The 14,763-nt window shown below is 43.8% G+C and overlaps 1 long non-coding RNA gene across 1 annotated transcript in view; it reads right to left on the bottom strand.

Moving 5' to 3' along the window:
* The window catches only part of LOC106084307 (uncharacterized), a 235,247-nt gene extending 220,737 nt beyond the window's left edge, over nucleotides 1-14,510 (bottom strand). The window contains exon 1 of the long non-coding RNA XR_009398067.1: nucleotides 14,476-14,510. This is a non-coding gene — a long non-coding RNA (uncharacterized LOC106084307). The remainder of the gene's footprint in view (nucleotides 1-14,475) is intronic.
* Between the last annotated feature and the right edge of the window lie 253 nt (nucleotides 14,511-14,763).

Below are 14,763 nucleotides of genomic sequence, written 5' to 3'. Positions count from 1 at the left end.
CCTGGTAGCTCGCAGCTGAGCTTCTTGTGACAGCAATGATCACCATACAGGTCGGATCTCAATGCTCCAGTCTGTGTGGTGCTCACATCTATCCACATCTATGTTTCTCATCTTGTCTCTCTTCTGGCTCATCTTCAGGTAGCATTTTCACTTCTCTACTGCTTATATCCTTTGATGCTAAAAATGTATCCCTACCTACCTCGTTGGGGAAAGGAGGTATTCTGTTGAACAACCCTTTCAGTAGTGACTTGTGTTTATAAAACCCATTTTCCAGAAAGGAATAAAACATTCCATACACAATTGGTACGAGTACTATGTACACCAATTCTCATTCACTTGGTTACCTTTGTTAGTTTTGTTTAAATTACAAAAAATAAAAACTTTGTACGCCATTGAATTGACATTTGTGAAATCGACTAATGGCATACAATTGGCTTTTTCGCAAGTATCCATTTGCTATAACCATACGAATTATATTTTGAAAAAAAAAGCATAAAAGCATCATTCCTACTCGAATGAACATCAAAGGCAATTTCTGAGTAAATTTATTCGGGTCCTCTTTGCCAAAGTACTACATTTTGGTATCATTAAAAGATTTTAAAAGAAGCTTATGACCCTACATACACATCTTCACTTAGCTTCGATATGAGAGCAGTTTTCCAGGAAAAGCTGATTGCATAGCTCTCCATTTTTGATTTTGTTTAGGTGGCCAAAGGCTTTGGCATTTTTTGTAAGATTTCTAAGAGAGATGCAATAGAAAGTTCGCAGATAATATTTTGTCGGCAAGTAATGAATAAAACATTTTCCGTCGTAAAAAAGAGCAAACCCTACACACGAAAAAGGGGGGTGGGCCATGAGCAAGTCTTACAATTTTCAATGACTTTCCCCCCCTCCCCCCAAAAAAAAAACACATTTTCAAGTGTAACAGCATGTGTGGTTGGCTTTTTTTCCATCTTCTCTTGTGTTGTTGGTGGACAACCTCACTCATGTTCGTTGATGTTGGTGGGTATCTTTCTTGTGCTGCTGTCTGCTCCATAACTGCCAGCATGATGGCAATAGAATTCCAAGACCTTGGAAGCCATCCAAAACATCAAATGAGACACAAATTCTCGTAAGTGTTATGACACATTTGGCCATATTTGCTATACGTAGATGGGTAAACACATAATTTTTGAAGATTTTTTTTTGAGAGGCATACAAACAAGAAATAAATTACACTGTACTTGGCAAGGATAAAGGCTTCTTGCATGTGTATAAGAATTCAAATCGGAAAAACGGAGCTATACCAGATTTGTGAACTCGATTTTCAATATTTAAGCCATCTACTGAGCTACAGAAATGCTGACGCTGAATGCCAGTTTCAAATCCTGGTGAGGTTATCGAGCGAATTTTTAACTTTAGTTATCCTTCCTCTATTGGCCCCGGTAGCCGCTTTGGTAGCATGTTCGGGTTACCAGGTCGCCTTACATGGCGCTACTATGGTATCACAATGGACAAAAGTTGTCTAAGAAAGCCTGTTTAGAAAGATAGCCTGTCAATCCAAGCTACCCTAACTCCCTCCTCTCTGTTGTGGGCGATATTATTTTGAAGATGACACTCGAATGGCGGCTTCAAATAAACAGTGGCCAACATCAGCATATATTTCTAGGTTAGAGGCGGCTGGAGGCGAGCATCGAATCTTGTAGCAAACGGCTCGCAGCAACGAGGGATAGATCAATCCCATGGCAGCAGGTTGTACGCTCCGGATTTACCCGATGGAATCCTCATAGGCAAGGGCTGCCGCCTCAGTGTACGTGTTCGTCTTTTTTCGTCATGGGAGAGGCACATCCCGGAGTGCCTTCTCCGCACGCTTCTGCCGGGATTGAAAAGAACCCCGGACCCTGGTTCTGTTCGGTTTGCCAGAACCGCCTTCATCATCGGTCGGTGTCGGTGAGGTGTAACCGGTGCATGGAGTGGGTACATTTCCGATCTAGCTCTGGCCTCACTTCACTACGGGATAGCCAGCATTGGGTCACAAGCGTCGTTGTCGTCGCCTTCTGCGTCCTCGTCGTCGGACTATGTGACCCCCCCGAACCTCTACCGCACGGCAATTTACGCAACGGCAGCATCCCAGCCCAAGTAATGCCAGGCCAGTGCCGGGAAGATTATCGTTTTTGCAGTTAAACTGCAACGGACTGCGTGGCAAGATCGATGAGATCGTAGATTTTATGAGTCGCAAGAGCATATCGACAACACCTGCAGCTTGCACAGTTGTCACGGTTACAATGTGATACGTAAGGATCGCCCATGGAATGGAGGTGGGGCATAGGCCTTCGTGATACACCATTCCGTGCAATATAGACCTATCTCGCATGGCGCTAGTGACCCCTACATGGAATGCATGGGGATAGCAGTCAGGTCCGGTACTGCCGAGATAGAGCTATACAACTATTAATGGCCAGGCTTACAGCCCCGACAAAAATGGGTTGCTATCCGGCCATAATCGTCTGGTTCTAGGGGACTTTAATGTGCATCACACGTCATGGCATTCTCCCCTAGGTAACGATCAGCGTGATATAGCTTTGGCAGAGCAGATTCAAAACTCCACGTTTTGCAGGGTGAATGAGGATGCCCCCACTAGGATTACGAGGAGGTGCAGCAGCTCACTACTGAGTGACATATCCTGGCAAGCCGTCATCTCTTTGGGGTCAGACCACCTTCCCATAATTCTCACCATCGATCGACCACCCGACTTCATAACCTCTGAGCGCCGGACGTTTATGAATCATTAGAAGGCCGATTGGACTGCTTTCAGAAAGTATACCAATCGCCGCTTCAGTGAACTGCCACCCCCCTCTGATGTGCTAGTGGCCGAGAGGAGGATGCTCCCACTAGGATTACGAGGAGGTGCAGCAGCTCGCCAGACATCTCAATTGCATAGCCCTGATCTCCTGAGTGACATATCCTGGCAAGCCGTCATCTCTTTGGGGTCAGACCACCTCCCCATAATTCTCACCATCGATCGACCAACCGACTTCATAACCTTTGAGCGCCGGACGTTTATCAATCATTATAAGGCCGATTGGACTGCCTTCAGAGGGTACAGCAATCGCCGCTTCAGTGAACTGCCACCCCCCCTCTGATGTGCTAGTGGCCGAGAGGAGGATGCCCCCACTAGGATTACGAGGAGGTGCAGCACCTCACCAGACACCTCCATTGCATCCCCTGATCTCCTGAGTGACATATCCCGGCAAGACGTCATCTTTTTGGGGTCAGACCACCTCCCCATAATTCTCACCATCGATCGACCACCCGACTTCATAACCTCTGAGCGCCGGACGTTTATCAATCATAAGAAGGCCGATTGGACTGGCTTCAGAGAGTATACTCATCACCGCTTCAGTGAACTGCCATCCCCCCTCTGATGTGCTAGTGGCCAAAAGGAAATTCCGAGACATCATTAACGCAGCAGCCGTTCGCTTTATACCAACCTGTCGAATACCCGAAATGCGGCCCAATTTCCCGACGCAAGCAGTGGTACTCGCAGATGAGCGTGATGGGATTCGTGCTATGGACCCCCCTAACACCAGAAACAGCAAGCTGAATTTGGAAATGAACAGGGCAGTCAACGGAATTTGTGGCTGGAACACTTGGAGCAATGGAACTTAGGCACCGGTGTGGGCAAACTGTGGTCTACTGTTAAGTCACTCTCGAACACCGGTAGACGGGATGACAGAACCTCGGTCACTTTTGGCGAAATAACCGTGACTGAACCGAAGAGATGCGCCAGGTTGTTCAACCGTCAATTTATTGTGCATCCCGAGAGAGACAGGGCAAGGAGGAGAGCCATTCGCCGTATTCGTGGTCTCCGAGCCGATGAACAGCCATCACAATTTACCGTGGGCGAAGTTACAAATGTCATCCGTGGCGCCAAATCTTACAAGGCGTTGGGCCCCGACGGAATCTCTACATTGATGTTGAAGAATCTGGATTCACCTGGAGTTTAGTACCTTACCACTTACCTCAACCTGGCTTTGAACACTCTTATAGTTCACGATGTCTGGAAAATGGGCAGAGTGATCCCGCTACTGAAGCCTGGAAAAGACCCGAGTTTGGGGGAGTCGTACAGACCGATCTCCCTTCTCTCACCAGTGGCAAAGACGCTTGAGGCATTACTCCTCCCGAGCCTCGTAGAAGAATTTCCATTCGCCGAGCATCAACATGGATTTTGAAGACTGCGCAGCACAACAACAGTTTTGCATGCCATCACCGCACACATTTGCCGGGGCTTCAATCAGCTCAGGACATGTGATAGGACGGCCCTCGTGGGACTGGACCTATCGAAGGCATTCGACACGGTCAGCCATGCCAAACTAATTGAGGACATTGCCAACACGTCCCTCCAGCCAGGCCTGAAACGATGGGTCGCAAATTATCTGTGTGGTCGCCAGTCATTTGTGGAATTTAGGGATAAGAAGTCGAAACACCGTAGAGTGAAACAGGGAGTTCCCCAAGGTGGGGTGATATCTCCGGCATTGTTTAACCTCTACTTATCCTCCATTCCATCCCCTCCAGACGGCATAGAGATCGTATCATATGCGAACGATTGTACGATCATGGCATCAGGCCCCCCACCCATTGATGACATCTGTGATAGGTTGAATGTCTACCTCAACGAACTTGCCTCATATTTCGCTGCAAGAAATCTGAAGATATCCGCCATCAAATCTTCAGCCACATTGTTCACTCCACTACGTGAGGTGAATACTGAGCTGACTGTGATGGTCGATGGAGAGATGATTCCGACCATCAAGTGTTCCAAAATACTTGGCGTCACATTTCGCAGCTCTTACACATTCTCCTCAAATGCCACAGCAATCTGCGATAAGGTTAAAAGTAGAAACAAGGTCCTCAAGTCACTTGCTGGCAGAACTTGGGGTAGAGACAAAGAAATCTTGTTGACCTAGTACAAAGCAATTGCAGCGCCAGTGTGGTCTCGTCAACTTTGTGACACGCAGTGGAATAATATTGAGGTCTGTCAGAATGCCACCCTCCGAACTGCGACGGGCTGTCTCCTCAGCTCTCATGTGGACCACCTCCATCAGGAGACAAAGATCCTACCAGTGCGAAGACATAACTACATGCTGTCTAAGCAATACCTTTTGGGCTGTTATCGCAGAAACCATCCAAATCGTAATCTTGTGGATAGATATATACCGCCCAGAAGCCTTAAGGTAGATCTACACTATCTAGAGCGTGAGGTTCAGCGCTACAAGAGAGAACCTCTAGATCAAGCGGCATATCAAGCGGGTCTAAACAACATTCATGCAGACACGGTAGCAGATGCGGTAGTTGGCTACCGGGTGAATGTAGTCCTTGGAGAACGACCGCCTCCCATTGCACCCGAAGAAATCGACTTCCCCCGGCAAACCAGAGTGGTTCTGGCTCAATTACGTCCGGCAGATGCAGCCGCCTCAATTCCCACAGAGCTAGGATTGATGCCGACGTGCAAAATGTATGTCCCGATTGTAACCAGGGACCTCACGCTACACGTCACTTGTTTAACTGCCCGGCCAGACCCACTCGACTCAGACCCAGATCCCTGTGGTCGCACCCCATCTTAGTCGCAGAGTTCCTGGGTCTTGACACTCAATAGAATCAAGCAGACGAAAGATAGAACACAAAAAAACTGCTACAACAACAACGAGGAATACATGTGCGATCCCACAAAACCCATGCAGTTGGGTCGGTTTTACGTCCCCGGAAAGCTAAGAGAATCACTATGAGAAACCAAGGAATAGTAAAAACGGGCCCCCTGACCTTGACGACCCACGCAAACGAAAAAAGAGCTATGATTTGCGGATCTGCTCCTGGAATATTCCCACTCTACAGATAAGGTGCAGTATATGGGCTGGCGGATGTATTGGAGAAGCACAGGGCAGATATTACCACCTTAGAGGAAGTGCGATGGACTGGGAATGGCGTCACTACAACACCAAACGGAGACGAACTGTACTATAGCTGTGAAGACACGAGACATAAATTTGGCTGTGGATTTGTGGTTAGTAAAAAACTAAAACTCCTTGTCTCAAGCTTTACTCCGGTGGATGAGAGGCTAGCCACAATCCGCATAAAAGCCAAATTCTTCAACATCAGCCTTATATGTGCCCATGTCCCGACGGAACACAAAGACGAGAGGATATTTTCTACGAGCGCCTAGAGAGAGAATACGACTGCTGCCCCGGCCATGATATTAAAAAAATTTTAATGCGAAGATAGGGAAGGAAGACATTTTTGGTCCAAAAGTCGGAGAGTTTAGCCTCCACTAGATAACGTCCAGTAATAGGTTGAGGCTAATAGATTTCGCCGCGGCAAAAAACATGGTAGTTAGTAGCACCAGATTTCAACATAAAAATATTCACAAAGCCACATGGCTGTCACCCGGTCAAAACACGAGGAACCCATTTGATCACGTTGTGTTAGATGGAAGGCATTCATCCAGCGTGTTAGATGTACGTTCGATCCGTGGAGCGAATATAGATTAGGATCATTACCTCGTTGCAGCAGAGGTTCGCATCCGTTTGAACATGGTGAGGAGAGTACGATCCGACACTGCACAGAAGCTGGACATTGAAAAGCTGCAACCACAACTGTTGGCAGCGGCATACTCCACTCGACTGACCCAACTGCTTGATGGAAGCACTCCTTGTTCCGATGATATAATGGCGCAGTGGCAAAATATTGCCCACTCTATGGAAAATGCCGCGAAATCCGTACTTGGGTACCGGAAGCCTCCCCCAAGAAACCCATAATACGACCAAGAGTGTCGATATGCTACTGAAGCCAAAAATGCGGCATATAGAACAACCCTGCAATCAGTAGCAACGCGCCAGATGAAGGAGAGGTATCGGGAGAAAAGGAGGGAGGCGAAACGTCTCTTCCCCAGAAAGAAAAAGGAAATGGAAAGACGTGAGTGTGAGCGAGTCAGAATAAAGTCCGGGAAATCTACCAAAGAATTAAACATCAAACCAATGGCTTTTGAACCGTAGCGCAGAGGTTAGTATATCCGCCTATGACGCTGAACGCTTGGGTTCGAATCCTGGCGAGACCATCAGAAAAAAATTTTCAACGGTGGTTTTCCCCTCCTAATGTTGGCAACATTTGTGAGGTACTATGCCATGTAAAACTTCTCTCGAAAGAGGTGTCGCACTGCGGCAGGCCGTTCGGGCTCGGCTATAAAAAGGAGACCCCATATCATTGAGCTTAAAACTTGAATCGGACTGCACTCATTGATATGTGAGAAGTTTGCCCCTGTTCCTTAGTGGAATGTTCATGGGCAAAATTTGCAATTTTGATGGCTTTCGAACAGGCGCATCTTGCTGCAGAGACGAAGAAGGAAATTTGGTAGCTGACACAGATAGCAGGCTGATGATATGGAAAGAACATTTCACCCAACTGCTGGTGTCCGACGATGGCGACAAAGAGGATAACGCAGAAGCAATCCCTGATGATGGTATTGAATTTTTACATCTTAGTCGCAATAAGGTCCCAGTAGCAGTGACACGACTGAAGAACAACAAGGCAGCAGGAGCCGACGGGTTACCCGCTGAACTATTTAAGACCGGAGGCGATACGCTGATTAGGCATATGCATCAGCTTATCTGCGCAATCTGGCTTAAAGAACGCATAACCGATGATTGGAACCTCAGCATACTATGTCCCGTACACAAGAAAGGAGAGAGGACGAATTATGCCAACTACAGAGGAATAAGTCTCCTCCCCACCGCATACAAGATACTCTCAAGCATACTGTGTGAAAGATTAAAACCTAAAATCAATGAGATAATTGGGTCCTATCAATGCGGCTTTAGATCTGGTAAATCCACTCTAGACCAGTTATTCACACTGCGCCAAATCCTGGGAAAGACTCGAAATCAACACCTGCCATTTCTTTGTTGACTGTATAGACGCTTTCGATAGCCCTATACGTTCAAAGGCATTTCAAGCCATATCTGGGTTTGGTATCACTGCAAAATTAATAAGACTCTACAGGATGACACTTGCTGATACGCGTTCCTCAATAATAATAGAAAAGAATCTCTCCGAACCATTTAATACCAAACGAGGTTTCAGACAAGGAGACAGCCTATCTTGTGATCTCTTTAATATCCTGTTGGAGAAGATTATACGAGATGCAGATGTGAATAGATATGGCACACTAATCACTAATCACTATGCCGACGACATTGATATCATAGGTCGGCCACCGGAAGTAATAACTGCAGCCTTTGAAAGAATCGAAAGAGAGTCAGTGAAAATAAGTCTGGCAGTAAAGGGAGATAAGACGAAATGGATGGTTTTAACTCCCAAAAAGCCTAGCACAACCGAGCAGATAAAGAAGATGGAGAAAGTTGGGAACCACAACTTTGAGACAGTCGGTAACTTTATCTACCTCGGCACCACCGTAACGGAAACGAATGACACCAGTTTTGAGATTAAGTAAAGAACAATACTGGCAAACAGATCCTACTTTGGACTAAGTAAGCAGTTTACAAACCAGGCCACCTCTCGACAGACGAAGATTACACTATATAAGACACTGATACTCCCCGTGCTGTTATATGGCTCTAAAGCATGGGTAGTTGTGAAAGCAGACGAGGCAGTGCTTGGAGTGTTTGAGAGAAAGATTCTTCGTAGAATATATGGACCAGTTTGCGTTAATGGAGAATATAGACGACGTATGAACCCTGAGCTGAATTAGCTGTATGACGACTGTAGCATAGTTACATGCATTAAAATACAACGGCTGCGTTGGCTAGGTCATGTTGTCAGCATGGATGAAGAAGCTCCAGCAAAGAAGTCTTTTGAAGGCAAACACGGTGGTACACACAAACTGGGAAGACCAAAAGCCCAATGGAAAGATCAAGTGGTGGGAGATACCTCGAAACTTGGTGTTAGAGATTTTAGAATGAGCGCAGAAGATCGAGGCGCTTGGAACGCTATTCCACGTTCGGCTAGTGGAACAAATGTTCTATCATAGCCAATTAAAGTAAGTAAGTAAAGTTAGTTCATCCATTCGAAACTTCTCTAGCAAATGATGTCATTTTGGTACTCTCTGTTGGAACTCGCCAAGAAGGAGCAGATTCTTCATAAAATGCAACAAATTTCCCCACTTTTTAACAGTACATACATTTTCGTTGGCAACTTTGTACTTTGTTCTATCAAAGCTTTACCACTCCTCCTTTTTTTAGTAAACAAAGTTTTTTTTTCAGTGTAATGCATCCTCAAATGAACATTCAACTCTTAAACCTTGAACATTTCGCTTTTGGCAAAACATCAACTGAACACCAAACATTTACCGATGATAATCACCACTCTCCAAAAAGAATATTTTTGTTTCATTCATTCATTCACTCAATGTGTGTGTACGAGTGAAACGCCTGACCCCAGTTTATAAAATTGCCAAAAGGTTAACATCACCTCTAAAACAAACAAAAAACTACACTAAATGTTATTTTGCTGCAAGTAATAACCCATACAAATGAAAAACAAATCCCATACACGCCCATATAAATGAATAAAAAATGGAGAAGCAAAAAGCGTAGCACAACAGGCCTTGTAAAACGAAGGGGCCTGCATCCGGCAACATTGTACCGAATCTGCAGCGGGACTATATTTTAATATAACCCACTGATGAGACTATAATGGAGGCTATTGAATTGGAGTAGAGTCGACGGAAGAACATGTGCCCTGGAAGTCTCGGATGACAACAGCTTCTCTGATCATCGCTGCCTTGGTGAAAATGGAACAGAGGGAGCATCCCTCCATCTAACAGAAGAAAGGCGGACAGGGAAAAATTCGACACGCATTATACAGTACTGTACAGGTATACGATACCAGTACAGAACTGTAGCGGTACTGGATACTAGTACAGTACTGTAGCTTTTTTAAAAGTGTAATGTGTACTGTACAATATGCTATGTACTGTACAATATGATATGTACTGTACAATATACAGTATATTGTGTATACTGGTATCTTGTACCGCTACAGTACTGAACTGGATACCAGTACATTGCTGTAGCGGTACAGGATAGCAGTATACACAGTATACTGTATATTGTACAGTACATATTATATTAAACAGTACACAAGGTACTGTACAGTACACAGAATACAAAAAAAATCAAATTTTGAACATTCCAACAAGGAACAGGGGCAAACTTCTCACATATCAATGAGTGCAGTCCGATTCAAGTTTAAGCTCAATGGCCTCCCTTTTATAGCCAAGCCCGAACGGCCTGCCACAATGCGACACCTCTTTGGAGAGAAGTTTTACATGGCATAGCACCTCACAAATGTTGCCAGCATTAGGAGGGGAAAACCACCGCTGAAAATGTTTTCCTGAGGGTCTCGCCAGGATTCGAACCCAGGCGTTCAGCGTCATAGGCGGACATGCTAACCTCTGCGCTACGGTGGCCTCCAACCACTGTACTGTACCACCCGACAGGACACTTTTACCGCTTTAGGTAATATGGGTATCAAACGAAAGGCATTGAAAAGAAGTGTAAAAGTCCTCTCCTAATGATGGCAACATTTGTGAGGTACTATGCCATGTAAAATTTCTCTACAAAGAGGTGTCGCACTGCGGTACGCCGTTCGGACTCGGCTATAAAGAGGAGGTCCCTTATCATTGAGCTTAAACTTGAATCGGACTGCACTCATTGATATGTGAGAAGTTTGCATCTGTTCCTTAGTGGAATGTTCATGGGCAAAATTTGTTTTTTAAAAATCTGACATAAATTTTTTTCCTTGGTGTCTGAGGGGCCTCCCCATCCCCCAGAACTGCCCAGTGGGAAATATTTACCGATTGTGGCAATATGGTTCTCAAATGAAAGATCTTTGGGAGCTAAATACAAATATGGTATCAAAAATTGGGTTCAATTACGTAGAAGGCCGCCCCAGGTCCAAAACCGCCCCAAAAGTAGCGTCCAAAATCAAGAGTAGACCTAGGCCCATAACCGCCCCAGAAGTAGCGCCCAAAATCAAAAGGAAACCGATCGAAACCACATGAGACTCAAACAAGTAAAAGGGTGCTAAGTTCGGCCGGGCCGATTCTTGGGAACTCACCACCAGAGATTCTGGTAAAATATGGGAGCCGTATCTAGTTATAGACCGACTTTAACCGTATTAGGCGAAGTAGTTGAGAGTCATAACCTAAGATTATATGCCAAATTTCAGCCAAATCGTTAGGCCCACAAAAGCCACATTGATTATCCAATTTCCCTGAAATTTGGGACAGTGAGTTGTCTTAGGCCCTTAGAAATCAGATTTGGATCGATTCAGACTTGGATAAAGCTGCCATATAGACCGATTTCTCTATTTAAGGTTTTGGGCCCATAAAAGGCGCATTTATTGTCCGATTTCGATGAAATTTGGTGCAGTGAGTTAAGTTAAGCACTTTGACATACTTCTGCAATATGGTACTGATCGGTCTAGATTTGGATATAGCTGCCATATAGACCGATCCTCCGATCTTAGGCCCATAAAAGCCGCATTTATTATCCGATTTCGCTGAAATGTGGAACAGTGAGTTGTTTTAAGCCCTTCGAAATCTTTCTTCAATATGGCCCAGATCGGTCTAGATTAGGATATAGCTGCCATATAGACCGATCTCTCGGTTTTAGGTTTTGGGGCCGTAAAAGGCGCATTTATTGTCCGATTTCGATGAAATTTGGTGCAGTGAGTTAAGTTAAGCCCCTTGACATACTTTTGCAATATGGCACAGATCGGTCTAGACTTGGATAAAGCTGCCATATAGGCCGATTTTCCGATTTAGGGTCTTAGGCCCATAAAAGCCACATTTATTATCCGATTTCGCTGAAATGTGGAACAGTGAGTCGCTTTAAGCCCTTCGAAATCTTTCTTCAACATGGCACAGATCGGTCCAGATTTCAATATTGCTGCAATATATACCGATCTCTCGGTTTTAGGTTTTGGGGCCGTAAAAGGCGCATTTATTATCCGATTTCGCCGAAATTTGGTGCAGTGAGTTAAGTTAAGCCTTTTGACATACTTCTGCAATATGGTACAGATCGGTCTAGATTTGGATATAGCTGCCATATGGACCGATCTCTCGGTTTTAGGTTTTGGGGCCGTAAAAGGCGCATTTATTGTCCGATTTTGCCGAAATTTGGTGCAGTGAGTTAAGATAAGCCTTTTGACATACTACTGCAATATGGCACAGATCGATCAAGATTTGGATATAGATGGCATATAGACCGATTTCCCTATTTAAGGCTTTGGCCCATAAAAGCCACATTTATTGTCCGATTTTGCTAAAATTTGGGACACTGAGTTGTGTAAGACCTTTCGACAGCCTTCGTGAATTTGGCTCAGATCAGTCCAGATTTGGATATAGCTGCCATATAGAACGATCCTCCGATTTAGGGTCTTAAGCCCATAAATGCCACATTTATTATCCGATTTCGCTGAAATGTGGGACAGTGAGTTGTCTTAGGCCCTTCGACATCCTCCTTCAATTTGGCTCAGTTCGGTCCAGATTTCAATATAGCTTCCATATAGACCGATCCTCTGATTTAGGGTCTTGGGCCCATAAAAGCCACATTTATTGTCCGATTTTGCTGAAATTTGGTAGAATGAGTTGTTTTAAGCCCTTCGAAATCTTTCTTAAATATGGCAGAGATCGGTCTGGATTTGGATATAGCTTCCATATAGACCGATCCTCCGATTTAGGGTCTTAGGCCCATAAAAGGCGCATTTATTGTCCCATTTCGATGAAATTTGGTGCAGTGAGTTAAGTTAAGCTCCTTGATATATTTCTACAATATGGCACAGATCGGCCTAGATTACGATATATATATTTATATATTAGACCCATAAAAGCCACATTTATTATCCGATTTCGCTGAAATGTAGGACAGTGAGTTGTCTTAGGCCCTTCGACATCTTTCTTCAATTTGGCTCAGTTCGGTCCAGATTTCTATATAGCTGCCATATAGACCGATCTTCCGATATAAGGTCTTGGGCCCATAAAAGCCACATTTATTGACCGATTTTGCTAAAATTTGGGACAGTGAGTTGTGTAAGACCCTTCGAAAGCCTTTGTGAATTTGGCTCAGAGACCGATCCTCTGATTTAGGGTCTTGGGCCCATAAAAGCCACATTTATTGTCCGATTTTGTTGAATTTTGGTACAATGAGTTGTTTTAAGCCCTTAGAAATCTGTCTTCAATATGCCCAGATCGGTCCAGATTTGGATATAGCTGCCATATAGACCGATCCTCCGATTTAGGGTTCTGGGCCCATAAAAGCCACATTTATTGTCCGATTTTGCTGAAATTTGTTATAGTGAGTTCTCCTAGGCCCTTGGAAATGTTTCTTCAAAATGGCCTTGATCAGCCCAGATTTGGATATAGCTGCCATATAGACCGATCCTCCGATTTAGGGTCTTGGACCATAAGAGCCACATTTATTTTCCGATTTTGCTGAAATTTGGGACAGTGAGTTGTCCTAGGTCCTTGGAAGGTTTTGTTCAATATGGCTCAGATCGGTCCGATTTCGCCGAAATTTGGGACAGTGCTTTGTGTTAGGCTCTTCGACAGTTTTCTGCAACTTGGCCCAAATCGGTCCAGATTTGGACATAGCTGCCATGTAGACCAATATCTCGATTTAAAGTCTTGGCCCCATAAAATGCGCATTTATAATCCGATTTCAATGAAATTTAACGCATTTTTACTTGTTTTGATTTCATAGGGCCCTATGTTATGAGGCCTTCTTTATTTCAATTATCTGTTAGGTATAAAAATGTGCAACATTTTGCTACGTTAGAGTTCCTCCCAAAAAAAAAGTAATTGGAGAAATGTTTTTTCTTTGCTGTTTGAAAATATATGCTTTTCTTAAAACCAAGCTGTGTATAATTTCATCTCATCATTTGAATGGAAACCAAACAAAGATTTAAAAAAAAAAAATATAAGTGCCACCCTAATATTCTCCACATAATGTAGTAAAAATAAATGTTTCATTTTATGTTTCGCTTTGCTTCCGTTACAATTTTGGTTTTTTAGTAAAAAATTTGTGCTAGTTTCAACACTGAGCGTGTATGCTGTCATGGATGAATGTTTAGTATGGGAAATCTTCACAGTGGACCTTCACAGTATGCCAATTGATTTTTATTGTTTTCGGAAAATCAATCGATGGGAATATATACTTTCCCGCAACAGCACATTCATAATAATCTTTTCTGTAGAAAAAAAAATCGATGAAGAGCTACATATAATGTAATGACTGTTACAAGGATTAGATATAGAATTTTATGTAGCTTTTGGGTTACAAATATTCGTAATTGTTGCTAAATACTAAATGAAAGTGAAATTTACGTTGCTTAAAAGCACCGCTTTTTTTGTTTCAATCCCAAAAGCTTTAATGCAGTGCTATATAAAATCATGTAAAGGTTTTTTAAAGACATGCTACTTACTTTATAAAATTGATTCAGTCGCCGCCAAGATAACTGAAAATATAAAAAATAACAAGAAATGTAATTAGGTAAAGTTTTGCAAGCATATCAGCATGTGGCTTTTTAAAAATTTGTAATACCGGTTTCTAGAGAATCAAAACTTGTTTAATCCTTGGATTGTAAATGGGCCACATGCCATATAAACCGATCTTGGATCTTAACCTCTTGAGCCTTTAGAGGGCGCAATTCGATTTGGCCAAAACTTTGCACATATCGTCGAAGAATGACTTCCAGCAACTGTGCTTGGTA

The sequence above is a fragment of the Stomoxys calcitrans genome, chromosome 4 (genome assembly GCF_963082655.1).
Source record: "Stomoxys calcitrans chromosome 4, idStoCalc2.1, whole genome shotgun sequence".
NCBI classification, from domain to species: Eukaryota; Metazoa; Arthropoda; class Insecta; order Diptera; family Muscidae; genus Stomoxys; species Stomoxys calcitrans.
This window is presented reverse-complemented; position numbering and strand designations above follow the sequence as displayed.